Here is a 14415-nt window from a genome sequence, read left to right on the forward strand (position 1 = left end):
AGTATAGTACACTTATAGAAATAAGTATAGTGCACTTATAGATATAAGTATAGTGCACTTATAGATATAAGTATAGTGCACTTATATAATTATAGTGCACTTATAGATATAAGTATAGTGCACTTATAGATATAAGTATAGTGCACTTATATATATAAGTATAGTGCACTTATAGATATGAGTATAGTGCACTTATAGATATAAGTATAGTGCACTTATATAAGTATAGTGCACTTATAGATATAAGTATAGTGCACTTATAGATAGAAGTATAGTGCACTTATATAAGTATAGTGCACTTATAGATATAAGTATAGTGCACTTATAGATATAAGTATAGTGCACTTATATAAGTATAGTACACTTATAGAAATAAGTATAGTGCACTTATAGATATAAGTATAGTGCACTTATAGATATAAGTATAGTGCACTTATAGATCTAAGTATAGTGCACTTATAGATATGAGTATAGTGCACTTATATACGTATAGTGCACTTATATATATGAGTATAGTGCACTTATATATCTAAGTATAGTGCACTTATATAAGTATAGTGAACTTATAGATATGAGTATAGTGCACTTATAGATCTAAGTATAGTGCACTTATAGATATAAGTATAGTGCACTTATATAAGTATAGTGCACTTATATATAAGTATAGTGCACTTATAGATATAAGTATAGTGCACTTATAGATATAAGTATAGTGCACTTATATAAGTATAGTGCACTTATAGATATGAGTATAGTGCACTTATAGATCTAAGTATAGTGCACTTATATAAGTATAGTGCACTTATAGATATAAGTATAGTGCACTTATAGAAATAAGTATAGTGCACTTATAGATATAAGTATAGTGCACTTATAGATATAAGTATAGTGCACTTATAGATATACGTATAGTGCACTTATAGATATAAGTATAGTGCACTTATATAAGTATAGTGCACTTATAGATATAAGTATAGTGCACTTATAGATATAAGTATAGTGCACTTATAGATATAAGTATAGTGCACTTATATAAGTATAGTGCACTTATAGATATAAGTATAGTGCACTTATAGATATAAGTATAGTGCACTTATAGATATAAGTATAGTGCACTTATATAAGTATAGTGCACTTATAGATATGAGTATAGTGCACTTATAGATATAAGTATAGTGCACTTATATAAGTATAGTGCACTTATAGATATGAGTATAGTGCACTTATAGATATAAGTATAGTGCACTTATAGATATGAGTATAGTGCACTTATTGATCTAAGTATAGTGCACTTATAGATATACGTATAGTGCACTTATATAAGTATAGTGCACTTATAGATATAAGTATAGTGCACTTATAGATATAAGTATAGTGCACTTATATAAGTATAGTGCACTTATATATATAAGTATAGTGCACTTATAGATATGAGTATAGTGCACTTATAGATATAAGTATAGTGCACTTATAGATATGAGTATAGTGCACTTATTGATCTAAGTATAGTGTACATATAGATATAAGTATAGTGCACTTATATAAGTATAGTGCACTTATAGATATAAGTATAGTGCACTTATAGATATAAGTATAGTGCACTTATAGATATAAGTATAGTGCACTTATAGATATACGTATAGTGCACTTATATAAGTATAGTGCACTTATAGATATAAGTATAGTGCACTTATAGATATAAGTATAGTGCACTTATAGATATAAGTATAGTGCACTTATATATATATATAAGTATAGTGCACTTATAGATGTAAGTATAGTGCACTTATAGATATAAGTATAGTGCACTTATTCAAGTATAGTGCACTTATAGATATAAGTATAGTGCACTTATAGATATAAGTATAGTGCACTTATAGATATAAGTATGGTGCACTTATATAAGTATAGTGCACTTATAGATATAAGTATGGTGCACTTATATAAGTATAGTGCACTTATAGATATAAGTATAGTGCACTTATAGATATAAGTATAGTGCACTTATAGATATACGTATAGTGCACTTATATAAGTATAGTGCACTTATAGATATAAGTATAGTGCACTTATAGATATAAGTATAGTGCACTTATAGATATAAGTATGGTGCACTTATATAAGTATAGTGCACTTATAGATATAAGTATAGTGCACTTATATAAGTATAGTGCACATATAGATATAAGTATAGTGCACTTATAGATATAAGTATAGTGTACTTATAGATATACATATAGTGCACTTATATAAGTATAGTGCACTTATAGATATAAGTATAGTGCACTTATATAAGTATAGTGCACATATAGATATAAGTATAGTGCACTTATATAAGGATAGTGCACTTATAGATATAAGTATTGTGCACTTATATAAGTATAGTGCACTTATAGATATAAGTATAGTGCACTTATATAAGTATAGTGCACTTATAGATATAAGTATAGTGCACTTATAGATATAAGTATAGTGCACTTATATAAGTATAGTGCACTTATATAAGTATAGTGCACTTATAGATATGAGTATAGTGCACTTATAGATATAAGTATAGTGCACTTATAGATATAAGTATAGTGCACTTATAGATATACGTATAGTGCACTTATATAAGTATAGTGCACTTATAGATATAAGTATAGTGCACTTATAGATATAAGTATAGTGCACTTATATAAGTATAGTGCACTTATATATATAAGTATAGTGCACTTATAGATATAAGTATAGTGCACTTATAGATATAAGTATAGTGCACTTATTCAAGTATAGTGCACTTATAGATATAAGTATAGTGCACTTATAGATATAAGTATAGTGCACTTATATATATAAGTATGGTGCACTTATATAAGTATAGTGCACTTATAGATATAAGTATGGTGCACTTATATAAGTATAGTGCACTTATAGATATACGTATAGTGCACTTATATAAGTATAGTGCACTTATAGATATAAGTATAGTGCACTTATAGATATAAGTATAGTGCACTTATAGATATAAGTATAGTGCACTTATAGATATAAGTATGGTGCACTTATATAAGTATAGTGCACTTATATAAGTATAGTGCACTTATATAAGTATAGTGCACTTATAGATATGAGTATAGTGCACTTATATAAGTATAGTGCACTTATATATATAAGTATAGTGCACTTATAGATATAAGTATAGTGCACTTATAGATATACGTATAGTGCACTTATAGATATACGTATAGTGCACTTATAGATATACGTATAGTGCACTTATAGATATACGTATAGTGCACTTATATATATAAGTATAGTGCACTTATAGATATAAGTATAGTGCACTTATAGATATACGTATAGTGCACTTATAGATATACGTATAGTGCACTTATAGATATAAGTATAGTGCACTTATAGATATACGTATAGTGCACTTATAGATATACGTATAGTGCACTTATAGAGATAAGTATAGTGCACTTATAGATATACGTATAGTGCACTTATAGAAATACGTATAGTGCACTTATAGATATACGTATCGTGCACTTATAGAACAGAGTAACATGACGAAATGAAGAGGAATAAACACAAACAATAGTCGGTATTTGATAAAACAGCTTCAGTGGCGTTAGTGACTCTGAACTACATGTGGAACATTGTTATATTTAAACATCACAGACCTTTTTGCTGTTGGAAAGTTTGTCATTTATAACTTTCTTTCATGGTTTTTTTAATAACAAAAGCAATAAAAACCTCCAAGTTCACATTATATTCTATATATATAAACAATAGAAGTCAAGCGATACTTAGCGTTAGCCTTATGCAAGTAATAAACTAAAAACACACAGTGTGTTTGTCGTCATGGTTACAGAGTTTGACTGACACATGTCTCGTCACGGATTGAAATCAGCCGCTTTCATTTCAACACGGATAAAGCAGAAAACAGCTGAGCAGCTCAATCTGAGTCTGAACGTACTTTAGTCAAAGACTCTGTAGAAGCAGTTTGAAGACGTAAACACGGAAAACACAGCGAGCACTTCCTGTAGGCGCGAACATGTCTGTGTCACACGTCTGTGTCACACGTCTGTGTCGCACGTCTGTGTCGCACGTCTGTGTCGCACGTCTGTGTCACGTCTGTGTCGCACGTCTGTGTCGCACGTCTGTGTCTCACGTCTGTGTCGCACGTCTGTGTCACGTCTGTGTCACGTCTGTGTCGCACGTCTGTGTCGCACATCTGTGTCACGTCTGTGTCGCACGTCTATGTCACGTCTGTGTCGCACGTCTGTATCGCACGTCTGTATCGCACGTCTGTGTCACACGTCTGTGTCACACGTCTGTGTCACGTCTGTGTCACACGTCTGTGTCACGTCTGTGTCACACGTCTGTGTCGCACGTCTGTGTCGCACGTCTGTGTCGCACGTCTGTGTCACGTCTGTGTCAAACGTCTGTGTCACGTCTGTGTCGCACGTCTGTGTCGCACATCTGTGTCACACGTCTGTGTCACATATCTGTGTCACGTCTGTGTCACGTCTGTGTCGCACGTCTGTGTCACGTCTGTGTGGCACGTCTGTGTGGCACGTCTGTGTCACACGTCTGTGTCACACGTCTGTGTCACGTCTGTGTCACACGTCTGTGTCGCATGTCTGTGTCGCACGTCTGTGTCACGTCTGTGTCGCACGTCTGTGTCGCACGTCTGTGTCGCACGTCTGTGTCGCATGTCTGTGTCACGTCTGTGTCACACGTCTGTGTCACGTCTGTGTCGCACGTCTGTGTCACACGTCTGTGTCACACGTCTGTGTCACGTCTGTGTCACACGTCTGTGTCACGTCTGTGTCACGTCTGTGTCACGTCTGTGTCACGTCTGTGTAGCACGTCTGTGTCACACGTCTGTGTCACACGTCTGTGTCACACGTCTGTGTCACGTCTGTGTCACGTCTGTGTCACGTCTATGTCACGTCTGTGTCACACGTCTGTGTCGCATGTCTGTGTCGCACGTCTGTGTCACGTCTGTGTCACACGTCTGTGTCACGTCTGTGTCACACGTCTGTGTTGCACGTCTGTGTCGCACGTCTGTGTCACGTCTGTGTCACACGTCTGTGTCACACGTCTGTGTCACACGTCTGTGTTGCACGTCTGTGTCGCACGTCTGTGTCACGTCTGTGTCACACGTCTGTGTCGCACGTCTGTGTCGCACGTCTGTGTCACACGCCTGTGTCACGTCTGTGTCACGTCTGTGTCACGTCTGTGTCGCACGTCTGTGTCGCACGTCTGTGTCGCATGTCTGTGTCTCGTCCGTGTCACACGTCTGTGTCACACGTCTGTGTCACGTCTGTGTCACACGTCTGTGTCGCACGTCTGTGTCGCACGCCTGTGTCACGTCTGTGTCTCACGTCTGTGTCGCACGTCTGTGTCACGTCTGTGTCACGTCTGTGTCGCACGTCTGTGTCGCACATCTGTGTCACGTCTGTGTCGCACGTCTATGTCATGTCTGTGTCGCACGTCTGTATCGCACGTCTGTATCGCACGTCTGTGTCACACGTCTGTGTCACACGTCTGTGTCACACGTCTGTGTCACGTCTGTGTCACACGTCTGTGTCGCACGTCTGTGTCGCACGTCTGTGTCGCACGTCTGTGTCACGTCTGTGTCGCACGTCTGTGTCGCACGTCTGTGTCGCATGTCTGTGTCTCGTCCGTGTCACACGTCTGTGTCGCACGTCTGTGTCGCACGCCTGTGTCACGTCTGTGTCACACGTCTGTGTCGCACGTCTGTGTCACACGTCTGTGTCACACGTCTGTGTCACGTCTGTGTCGTACGTCTGTGTCACGTCTGTGTCGCACGTCTGTGTCGCACGTCTGTGTCGCACATCTGTGTCACGTCTGTGTCACACGTCTGTGTCATGTCTGTGTCGCACGTCTGTGTCGCACATCTGTGTCACACGTCTGTGTCACACATCTGTGTCACGTCTGTGTCGCACGTCTGTGTCACGTCTGTGTGGCACGTCTGTGTGGCACGTCTGTGTCACACGTCTGTGTCACACGTCTGTGTCACGTCTGTGTCACACGTCTGTGTCGCATGTCTGTGTCACGTCTGTGTCGCACGTCTGTGTCGCACATCTGTGTCACACGTCTGTGTCACACATCTGTGTCACGTCTGTGTCACGTCTGTGTCGCACGTCTGTGTCACGTCTGTGTGGCACGTCTGTGTGGCACGTCTGTGTCACACGTCTGTGTCACACGTCTGTGTCACGTCTGTGTCACACGTCTGTGTCGCACGTCTGTGTCGCACGTCTGTGTCACGTCTGTGTCGCACGTCTGTGTCGCACGTCTGTGTCGCACGTCTGTGTCGCATGTCTGTGTCACGTCTGTGTCACACGTCTGTGTCACGTCTGTGTCGCACGTCTGTGTCACACGTCTGTGTCACACGTCTGTGTCACGTCTGTGTCACACGTCTGTGTCACGTCTGTGTCACGTCTGTGTCACGTCTGTGTCACGTCTGTGTAGCACGTCTGTGTCACACGTCTGTGTCACACGTCTGTGTCACGTCTGTGTCACGTCTGTGTCACGTCTATGTCACGTCTGTGTCACACGTCTGTGTCGCATGTCTGTGTCGCACGTCTGTGTCACGTCTGTGTCACACGTCTGTGTCACGTCTGTGTCACACGTCTGTGTTGCACGTCTGTGTCGCACGTCTGTGTCGCACGTCTGTGTCACGTCTGTGTCACACGTCTGTGTCACGTCTGTGTCACACGTCTGTGTTGCACGTCTGTGTCGCACGTCTGTGTCACGTCTGTGTCACACGTCTGTGTCGCACGTCTGTGTCGCACGTCTGTGTCACACGCCTGTGTCACGTCTGTGTCACGTCTGTGTCACGTCTGTGTCGCACGTCTGTGTCGCACGTCTGTGTCGCACGTCTGTGTCGCACGTCTGTGTCGCACGTCTGTGTCGCACGCCTGTGTCACGTCTGTGTCTCACGTCTGTGTCGCACGTCTGTGTCACGTCTGTGTCACGTCTGTGTCACGTCTGTGTCGCACGTCTATGTCACGTCTGTGTCGCACGTCTGTATCGCACGTCTGTGTCACACGTCTGTGTCACACGTCTGTGTCACACGTCTGTGTCACGTCTGTGTCACACGTCTGTGTCGCACGTCTGTGTCGCACGTCTGTGTCGCACGTCTGTGTCACGTCTGTGTCGCACGTCTGTGTCGCATGTCTGTGTCTCGTCCGTGTCACACGTCTGTGTCGCACGTCTGTGTCGCACGCCTGTGTCACGTCTGTGTCACACGTCTGTGTCGCACGTCTGTGTCGCACGTCTGTGTCACACGTCTGTGTCACGTCTGTGTCGTACGTCTGTGTCACGTCTGTGTCGCACGTCTGTGTCGCACGTCTGTGTCGCACATCTGTGTCACGTCTGTGTCACACGTCTGTGTCACGTCTGTGTCGCACGTCTGTGTCGCACATCTGTGTCACACGTCTGTGTCACACATCTGTGTCACGTCTGTGTCGCACGTCTGTGTCACGTCTGTGTGGCACGTCTGTGTGGCACGTCTGTGTCACACGTCTGTGTCACACGTCTGTGTCACGTCTGTGTCACACGTCTGTGTCGCATGTCTGTGTCACACGTCTGTGTCACACGTCTGTGTCACGTCTGTGTCGCACGTCTGTGTCACGTCTGTGTCGCACGTCTATGTCACGTCTGTGTCGCACGTCTGTGTCGCACGTCTGTGTCACGTCTGTGTCACACGTCTGTGTCACACGTCTGTGTCACGTCTGTGTCGCACGTCTATGTCACGTCTGTGTCGCATGTCTGTGTCGCACGTCTGTGTCACGTCTGTGTCACACGTCTGTGTCACACGTCTGTGTCGCACGTCTATGTCACGTCTGTGTCACGTCTGTGTCACACGTCTGTGTCACACGTCTGTGTCGCACGTCTGAGTCAAACGTCTGTGTCACATGTCTGTGTCGCACGTCTGTGTCACGTCTGTGTCACGTCTGTGTCGCACGTCTGTGTCGCACGCCTGTGTCACGTCTGTGTCACGTCTGTGTCACGTCTGTGTCGCACGTCTGTGTCGCACGTCTGTGTCGCATGTCTGTGTCTCGTCCGTGTCACACGTCTGTGTCACACGTCTGTGTCACACGTCTGTGTCACGTCTGTGTCGCACGTCTGTGTCACGTCTGTGTCGCACGTCTGTGTCGCACGTCTGTGTCGCACGTCTGTGTCGCTCGTCTGTGTCGCACGTCTGTGTCGCACGTCTGTGTCGCACGTCTGTGTCGCACGTCTGTGTCGCACGTCTGTGTCGCACGTCTGTGTCGCACGTCTGTGTCGCACGTCTGTGTCGCACGTCTGTGTCACTAGTGTAAAAAGCGTAGCTCGATGGCGTAACTACTACGTTCAAAAGGGCGTAAAGTAGCTATTTTCCTCTGGAGAAACCCATGTGACGTAGTCACTTTTTATTGTGATTTGATTGGCTAAAAATCCCCATTGCTTTTGTATGAGGCTCTGGGGCTTTTCAAAGCGCCCCACGGGAACAAAGTGACGCAGGCTGCGCAGCAGACCACAGACCACGCGGCGCGCAAACAAAGTATACATCTATATCTATCATAGATATATATATGGATATATATTATTATTTTACACATTTACACTAATAAGAATATAAGATATTTCTGAATGAATTATATTGTTTTTAGACACAAAAAATATACGTAGTTGGCAGATTGACAGGGGGGCGGAGCCCTAGCGCCCTTAATGCTGCTTTTACTTGAGTTCTGTACCATTTCTACCACTCTAACTGTGAGTGTGGTTTCCTCCTCTCCTGTTCCTCAGATGAACGTGGACGATGTCCCGTCGCACTCTCACGTCGCTCTTGATCCACACCTTTCTGTGTTTCCACTGCTTTTTGTTGTTTACTCTAAAAAACTGCACCCTGGAGTTCTCGGAGGAAGTCGTGGTGACGTGCCAATCTCGCCAGCTGCAGGAAATACCGGACGACGCGCCTCCGAACTCGTACATGCTGGACGTGGGCTTCAACGAGATATCGCGAATACGCAGCACGGACTTGCACGGGTGTGTCCGGCTGGCCTCATTCAGCGTCACTCACAACCGGCTGTCCCGCATCGACCGCGAGGCTTTTGTCAATTTGAACTCGTTGAAAATCTTGAATCTTTCCCACAACCAGCTCACAAACCTGACGGAGCTCACGTTCACCGGCCTGAAACAACTCGTGACGCTGAACCTTATGCACAACCACGTCTCCCAAATCGCCCCGAGCGCTTTTCGGCCGCTGTTCAGTTTAAAACGTGTCAATTTTGAATTCAATCGCATCAAATACTTAACGGACGCGGCGGCACTTTTTAAACTTCCAAACATGGAGCTCATCTCTTTGAGTTACAACCTTTTCACGTCTTTCAGTTCCGATGATCTCCCGTTGAACTCGTCAAACGTCAGAGTCATATCTTTGGGTTCCAACAGATTCAGCTTAAAACGAGATATTTTCCCTCATCTCCGTTCACTCGACTTAAGCGGAAGTAAAAGCATCGAGTGGCACGTGGCAAGTCATTCTTTTATGAGCAACGTGACGGAGCTGTTTTTGGGGAAGGGAATTAGCCTAGCTGCATTTAGAGCCATTCTGAACAGCACCCATTCCTTACTAAATCTAACCATCACTTCCCTTACGCCACAAACTCTAAAGCTTTTCACACACGTCGCATGTTCAATTACGTCGGTAAAAACGCTCACTCTGACTTTTAACACACTGCAGTTTATAGACGACCAGGTTTTCCAGCCGTGTTCACAACTTACCGAGCTCCAGTTGCCCTTGAACAATCTAAACGAACTGTCCGACCAAGCCTTAAAGTCGCTCACGCAACTGCAACTCCTTCGACTGTCCGAAAACCAGCTGCGTAAAGTTCCTCTGACCGTACAGGAACTGTTGACTCTGGAGAACTTGGATCTCAGTTTCAATTACATCCAGGAGATCCACTGTCTGGACTTTGCCAATTTAACCAAACTGACGACGCTCAATCTGATGAGGAACACCATCGCGCACCTGGATCAATGCTCCTTTCAGAACCTGCGCAGTCTGCGGACTCTGAACATCGGACAAAACAACGTGCGCACAATTGAGAGCGCGTTCCAGGTCGATATGTCGCAGCTCCAAGTGTTACTTTTGACGAACAACAACGGCCGCTTCACGCTTGGGCCGGGGGAGTTCAGAAACCTGTCCTCGCTGCGCTCTTTGAACCTGAAGGCGGCCAAGTATATCGTGACGTTGGGCGGCGTTTTTGAAGGCTTGGAAAGACTTGTGCGTTTGATCTGTTGGACGAGTGAGGTGACGAAGAAGGTTTTTGAAGGGCTGCGAGATTTAAACCATCTAGAACTTCACATGGATTGGTTGTCCTCACACACAAACACAGACGCCAATCAAAACGACACACAGGAGCCGGGATTTCCGAGTTTACCAAATCTGAAGGAGCTTTTGATTTACGTTGACCCTGAATTCAGCCCAGACATTTCTCCAGATCTCTTCCGGGGCCTCGGATCGTTGGACTATTTATTCCTGAGCCACTTCTTCGGCGCGTCCGTCCACCCGCGCACGTTCACGCACACGCCGCTCCTGACCAGTCTGTCCATCACGAACTGCGATCTCTCCACTTTATCCCCGGAGGTTTTTGAGCCGATCCAAAATGTGCGGCAACTCGATCTCTCCAACAACAAACTCAACAAGCTGGACTTTCTCGCCAACCTCGGTGCGCTGCAGAAGCTCCGAGTGAGCGACAACCATCTCTCGGTTATAAACGAGGCGGTCTTCCAGACGCTTCCGTCCCTGACATATCTGGACGTCTCCAAGAACGCGCTGCTCTGCGACTGTCTGAACGTGGGCTTTCTGCGGTGGGTGCGCGGCAGTAACCGGACGCAGGTGGTGGACGGCGCGCAGTACCGGTGCGTGTCGCCGGTCACTCACGCCGAGCACAGGTTCCTGGACTTCGACGAGCGGCCGTGCAGGATCGACTTCGGGTTCGTCCTCTTCGCGACCACGTCCTCCGTGACTCTGCTCACTATGATCGTGTCCTCCGTCTATCGCTTCCTGAGGGGGCATCTGGCTTATGCGTACTACCTCTTTCTGGCCTATCTTTACGACACGAAAAGGCGGAGGAGGAGGGACGCCGCTCACCGCTACGACGCGTTCATCTCTTACAACTTCACGACGAGGAGTGGGTCTACAACGAGATGCTGCCGGTGCTGGAGGGAGAGCAGGGCTGGAGGCTGTGTCTGCACCACCGCGACTTCCAGCCAGGTAAGGGAACTTTACGGACACATTAGACCGTTAGTCCGATAAATATAATCTAGAGTCTTATACTTTTTACTCCTTTTTATACCTTTAGTAATTCCAGTTTGTGTGTGTGAGGGGCGTGGCTAAAGCTAGTGTGTGTGAGGGGTGTGGCTAAAGCTAGTGTGTGTGAGGGGCGTGGCTAAAGCTAGTGTGTGTGAGGGGCGTGGCTAAAGCTAGTGTGTGTGAGGGGCGTGGCTAAAGCTAGTGTGTGTGAGGGGCGTGGCTAAAGCTAGTGTGTGTGAGGGGCGTGGCTAAAGCTAGTGTGTGTGAGGGGCGTGGCTAAATAAAAGTGTGTGTGAGGGGCGTGGCTAAAGCTAGTGTGTGTGAGGGGCGTGGCTAAAGCTAGTGTGCGTGAGGGGCGTGGCTAAAGATAAGATAAGGTAAGATAAGATATTCCTTTATTGTCCCACATGGGGAAATTTCATTGTTGCAACGCAGGTAGATCCAGAGGTAGATCCAGAAGAACAGATCACTTATAGGAAGTCTGAAAAACACTTTCAGTAGAAGATCTCCTATAAATAAATAAAAACTCCCATAGACAAATAAATAAATAAATACATAAATACCATGTCATGTGATCACGACAGTAATTGTGGCTAAAGCTAGTGTGTGTGAGGGGCGTGGCTAAAGCTAGTGTGTGTGAGTGGCGTGGCTAAAGCTAGTGTGCGTGAGGGGCGTGGCTAAAGCTAGTGTGTGTAAGGGGTGTGGCTAAAGCTAGTGTGCGTGAGGGGCGTGGCTAAAGCTAGTGTGTGTGAGGGGCGTGGCTAAAGCTAGTGTGTGTGAGGGGTGTGGCTAAAGCTAGTGTGTGTGAGGGGCGTGGCTAAAGCTAGTGTGTGTGAGGGGCGTGGCTAAAGCTAGTGTGTGTGAGGGGTGTGGCTAAAGCTAGTGTGTGTGAGGGGTGTGGCTAAAGCTAGTGTGTGTGAGGGGCGTGGCTAAAGCTAGTGTGTGTGAGGGGCGTGGCTAAAGCTAGTGTGTTTGAGGGGCGTGGCGTCTGAACCTCTCTTATGTCTTTGGTTTTGGGTCATGTCAGACGCTTTATGACCTGGAAACATCAGATTGTGGCTCTTGACAAAGCGAGTGCCGTGCGGCCGTAAACAGGAAACGGCTGTTGCTAACGCGCTTTCCTAGCTTTGTGTTGCTAAGGCTCCACATAGTCGTTAGCATCAGTGGAAACACGGCGCTTTAGCACGAGATCAAGTCAGAGTTTGGAGACAAATGATTCTTTTGTGTTTCTCTGTTTGTTGCCGCCTTGTTTTGGCCTGAGTCTGCGTTCTCTCTGGACCTATCATCTGGCTCTAAAGCTGTCCTGGAGCCAAAAGCGAGCCACACCCCTTAAACAGACCGGTACGGTGAGGACACCTTTGGGCAGTACCAAACCAGTCGAAACAAGGCCACTGTATATTTTGCTGAATGTCCTCTTTCTCTCTTTGATGATCAACAAACAAACAGTCGCCAAGGTTCCGTTGGCGTTTCCTCTACAAACGTGTCTCGAGTTTGAGCTGTGCCCTCGTCTCGTGTCCTTTCAGGCAGAGCCATCGCAGAGAACATCACGGACGCCATCTACGGCAGCAGAAAGACGCTGTGTGTGATCAGCCGGCACTATCTGCAGAGCGAGTGGTGCTCCCGGGAGTTTCAGATGGCCAGGTCTGTGCGCCACCTTCCCCTGCTCGCCGCACACTTCACGCACACTTCATCCGTCAAGCGCGTCGCGTCGATTTTTCCAGAGATGGAAACAAAAAGAAGATACGCTAAGATATGTTAGCGCTATTTGTCCCACAAAGGGGAAAAGTGCCATAAACTCTGACACGCTGTGCAGGGTTTAAATGTTTCACATCTGTGACGGCCCTGGCCACCTTTTTGTGTGTGGGGGACGAGCCACTTCCTGTTTCCTCTGGGGGATGGGCCTATCCGGAGTCTCCACCTGCAGCCCCTCCCACATACCTACATAAAACTAAATCAATCTGAACTCGTCCACAGTCAGAATATTGTTTTTCGTAGTTTCTGGTTTTGTAACGACACGTCTCGTCCACAGCGTCCGCCTCTTTGACGAGCAGAAGGACGTCCTGATCCTGGTGTTTCTGAAGGAGCTGTCGCCGTGGCAACTGTCGCCGTTTTATCAGATGAGACGCCTGGTGAAGCGGCGCTCGTACCTCAGCTGGCCCCGACCGGCTCAGCACAGGGCCGTGTTCTGGCAGAAGCTGCAGCAGGCTCTGCACACCGACGGGCTCGAGGGCCCATCGTAGAGCCTCTGGAGAGACTTTAGAAACACCGAGGGACTCAAGAGAAACTTCTGCTTTTTACCCGAACCCAGACCATTCAAAGAGGAAGTGTCTGGGTTTCCTTAGCAGAAGTTGTTTGTTGCATTTACTAGAAATTGCAACAGACAACTTCTGCAATTACCATTGTTTAGAATGTGCCGGCCGCCGCGCTCGCCCCGCCGCGCTCGCCCCGCCGCGCTTGCCCCGCCGCGTCCTAAATGAGCCGTTAGGTTTAAATGTGACTTAATTTCCTTTTTTCTGGTTTTGCTTCATTTTGTCTGTGCTTTTTATGTTAAATATTCTTTATATTTGAAAAATTACAAACAAATAAAATCAAAACAAATGTGTCATGAACTGTGGATCAGGAGGTTCCAGGGTTCAGCGGGATTTCCATAGAAATACAGGACTTGTCTAAAGTCGGACTTGACTCGGACTCAGACTCAGACAGAACGAGATTTAAATATATTTATTGGGAGTGTTTACAGAGCCGCGGAGCGTGGCCGAAACTGCTGGGCTATTTTCATCTATTTTATCAGGGTCAGGGTCAGGGTTAGGTTCAGGGTCAGGGTCAGGGTTAGGGTCAGGGTCAGTGTTAGCCATGAGGCTATATGGCAGTGCCGCGGCTCCTGAAACTGCTGGGCCATTTGACCCCATATTTATTACACATTGAACTATAGAATCATCGAGATGAATACGCTTGTGTCCATCACTTTGTAACTTCAGAACTCCAGAGACAGACCGCCTCCAGCCGTTAGCATTAGATGTTAGCATTAGATGTTAGCATTAGATTTTAGCATTAGATGTTAGCATTAGATGTTAGCATTAGATGTTAGCATTAGA

At 45.7% G+C, this 14415-nt stretch overlaps 1 pseudogene; it reads left to right on the plus strand.

Annotated features, from left to right (window-relative positions):
- The first annotated feature begins 8824 nt into the window (after nucleotides 1-8824).
- Nucleotides 8825-13624, plus strand: LOC140371906 (uncharacterized; annotated as a pseudogene).
- Nucleotides 13625-14415: the final 791 nt, after the last annotated feature.

The sequence above is a fragment of the Eucyclogobius newberryi genome, unplaced genomic scaffold, assembly GCF_026437365.1.
Source record: "Eucyclogobius newberryi isolate DKJ021-1_F unplaced genomic scaffold, fEucNew1.0.hap1 SCAF_22, whole genome shotgun sequence".
NCBI lineage: Eukaryota > Metazoa > Chordata > Actinopteri > Gobiiformes > Gobiidae > Eucyclogobius > Eucyclogobius newberryi.